This window comes from Chiloscyllium plagiosum, unplaced genomic scaffold, assembly GCF_004010195.1.
Source record: "Chiloscyllium plagiosum isolate BGI_BamShark_2017 unplaced genomic scaffold, ASM401019v2 scaf_13741, whole genome shotgun sequence".
Classification (NCBI taxonomy): domain Eukaryota; kingdom Metazoa; phylum Chordata; class Chondrichthyes; order Orectolobiformes; family Hemiscylliidae; genus Chiloscyllium; species Chiloscyllium plagiosum.
The window spans coordinates 41,668-45,196 of record NW_025214514.1 but is presented as its reverse complement, the minus strand read 5'-3'; the positions used below and the strand labels follow the sequence as shown (position 1 = coordinate 45,196).

At 40.0% G+C, this 3,529-nt stretch overlaps 1 long non-coding RNA gene across 1 annotated transcript; it reads left to right on the top strand.

Moving 5' to 3' along the window:
- The first annotated feature begins 1,339 nt into the window (after nucleotides 1–1,339).
- On the top strand, nucleotides 1,340–2,112 carry LOC122547920. The gene is made up of 2 exons (XR_006311123.1): nucleotides 1,340–1,444; nucleotides 2,074–2,112. It is a non-coding gene; the product is annotated as an uncharacterized LOC122547920 (long non-coding RNA).
- The last annotated feature ends 1,417 nt before the right edge of the window (nucleotides 2,113–3,529 follow it).

The following is a 3,529-nucleotide window of genomic DNA, read 5'->3' as shown; positions in this document are numbered from 1 at the left end:
ATTTTATTTAAACATTTGCATGGAATAAATTCTTGGGGTTTTAAATTGTCAGCAATAGTGTGTACCTCTTATGTTGGAGGGGAGGGGGGGTTCTGCTTTCATATTCCAAGTGTTGAGGTGGGCACGGGAAAGATATGTGCAGATGCATTTGAAAAAATGCTACAGCAAGGAATTATTGCAATGCAGATCCTATGGTGGGAAGCATTCTGTGAGGTACACATAGAAACTTCCCCACAGCCATTGAGAATAGGGTCCTGATTACCAAGTGTTGTAATTGGATGTGTGCACTTATTTCTAAGAGGATGCTCTTTGGGTTGATATGATGCTACCAACCCATCTTGTAACATTAGTCTGTGGAGCTTACTAGATTAAAGTGGTGATGCCTTATTCTTAAGTTAAAAAACCAATTTATTACATAGCAGGAAAATAACTGGTTATGTTAGATTAAGGCTGGTTAACTATATTAACACTTTGAACGATAAGATAATGAGCAATAGGAACAGGAATAGGCCGGTCAGCTCATGGGGCCTGCTCTGCCATTTATTAGAATCATGGACTGGCCAACATTCCTCATGTTCACTTTCCTGCCTTTTCCTTATAAGCTTTGATTTCCCTAGTCATCAGGAACCTATCTCAGCCTCAAATAAAAACAAGGACTCTTCCTCCCATTCCTCTCTGCAGCAAGGAGTGCTCTGAGAGAAGAAATTCTGCCTCAACTCTGTCTTAAGTTTGCAATCTTTATTCTGAGACTATGTCCTGTGATCCTAGATTCTCCCTTTAAAAAAAAATCTTCTCAGCATTTATCCTGTCAAGCCCCTTAAGAACACTATATGTTACAGAGAGCATACCTGATTGTTCTAAACTCCAGTGAGTAAAGTCCAAACCTGTTTAATCTTTGCTCATCGGACAATCCCGACGTTTGGTAATATTGTAGAAAAGGGAGCCTGTCCTCTTCCTATCCATCTTCTCTTGTTCTCCCTGAGTGCCCCATGAAAGGCTGCATTGCGCGATTGCTATTACATTTTGGACTAAAAGACTGATCTGACATAGTAGACCAGTGTGGGTGCAGAAATCTTTGTTGGATTTGGAAATGTGCCCAGCATTGATGCTGACCAAAGATCTAGAGAATTCATTCACCCTTGCATTTCTGACAGATCTTAAAACCAGTTCTACTTTGTTTTGTTATAACTACAGCAATACCTTAAGTACAAGAAGATGCCGTATTTGGAAACTTAAATATTTCTCAGATTTAATGTTGTCATTTAAGTTGTGTGAAAGGGAGAATCTTTGAAGACTTAAATGTAATTTTGTCTACACGGCTTCAACAACTGGTCCTCTCCATCCATTCCAGGAGTGACAAGTGCAGAGAACGCCACTCAGCAATCAACAAGAGAATCCACACCAAACTCAACAACAGAGAACAATCTCCCAACAACAGCAAATAGTAAGCTAAGTTATATGATGTTTGACAGCACATGTACTGGAACAAAGTCAATTGTAACATGATTTCCTGCAGAAATGTGAAACAAATGTTTCCCTCAGATGGTGATGGCTAGCACAAGAAGACAAAACTTTAAATTGAGGTAGTTTCTTTTCTCAGCGAGCTTTAGGGGTGTGGAGCATACTGCCTGCAATAATAGTCAGCTTGCCAACGTTACATGGTGATTAGATAAACATACGGATGATAATGGAGTAGTGTAGGAGAGATAGGCTTCAGGTTGGTTCAGTAGCTCGGTGCAACATCGAGGGCTGAAGGGTCAGTACAGTGCTGTAATGTTCTATGTTGTAATAGTGTGCACTTATAGTGGATATTTAACCAGGAAGTTCATGTGGGCAACAATAATTTCTTTAGATAGTATTGTTGAAGCCACCAGTATAATGATATATAAAATTGTTCTGGGTTATGACGCTCCAACAGATTTGGAAATGGTAACAAACTGTGTTATACATTGTTAAAGTGTCCAAAATGATTTTTTATTGGAACAGCTACATCAAGTATTGCAATAACAACAGAAAGCTCTTCTTCCTTCCAACTCCTAACAAATACATCACAAAGCTCTGCATCATCTTCAGTTACACAGGTCCCTCCAACTACACTGAGCAGCACTCAACCATCGACAACTCAGAAAATGACAATCTCAACAAGTGATGTCACTTCCACAACACCAGGTAACTGTGAACATCAAACTGTACTCATGAAAGCTATTTCTTGCCTACAGTACTGATAATTGGACAATGCGTGCAGTAAACATTAAAATATTTTACCACGCTGAGCTAAAACAATGTCAGGATTAGATCAAGCTAAGCACTGGTCTCCAGACCCTTCTAAAGATGGCAACAATTTCTTTTTGCAAAATAATGGCCAATATATGTTTTAATTTTAAAATGTTTGGGCTGGGTAAATTTTAACAGGGTTCTATTGTAAATGCACTCAAGCATAAATTAAAGTTATGTTATAATCTGAAAAAGCAAAAGTCTGTACAGTGAAATCTACATGCAAATGGAAAAGTTAGGATGTGGTGATAGTTCTTATCCTCGATTTTGCGACCTCCAATTTCCATTGTGATCCTGATTATATGTTATCCCGGAGAACGGGTGTAGCTATCTTTGTCCATTTCATGACAGCAGTAATATTTGATAAAAGATGGACTGCTGAATTGAAATTCATTGTTTCTTTTCAGGAGGTCGTAAAGACACAGGTTCTGAAATGTCTGGGGTTGATCTACTTCAAGAAGCTTTAAAGTTTAAATACAAATTCGTTGTAGAATGAAAGGGGAGTGGCCAGTTCTTTCAGCTCAGTTTTTCTCTGGTTTGGGTTTGGTTTGGTTTTAGCAGACAGTCTGTGAAGCTGCTGGACCCAAGTTTCAAGCTGATCATCCCGCTCTCTGACATCTCTCCTGTAGGAACCTGGGTTTGATTTTACCTCTTGTACCAAGGGAATGTTTATGGGGATTGATGAAAGTATTTACAACAGCGTGATTAAGTTTGGATGATCTGTTGGTTTTTCAGCTAGTTTAAGTTATTCTGTGTTCTGTTCTCCTTTGTGTTTCATTCGGTAAACCTGCAAGTACAACAGCAACAGTATGTGATGGTTGGCAGTTATAGGAAGGGGGGAAAGTCTCAGAAACAGTCACATAGATGGGTTAACTCCAGGAAGGGTAAGAGAGGTAGGCAGCTAATGCAGAAGTCTTTTGTGGATATACCCATTTCAAACAGGTATGCTGGTTTGGAAAATGTAGGGGGTGATGGATTCTCTGGGAAACGTAGCACAAACAGCCAAGTTTCTGGTATTGAGACTGGTTCTAATGCAACAAGGGGTACGTTGGCTTCCAAGAGATCAATTGTGTTAGGGGATTCAGTAGTCAGAGGTACAGACAGATGTTTCTGTGGCCAGCAGAGAAAAAGCAGAATGGTGTGTTGTTTCCCTGGTGCCAGGATCAAGGATGTCTCAGAGAGGGTGCAGAATGTTCTCACGGGGGAGAGGGGCCAGCAGGAGGTCATTGTCCACATTGGAACCAACGACATTGGA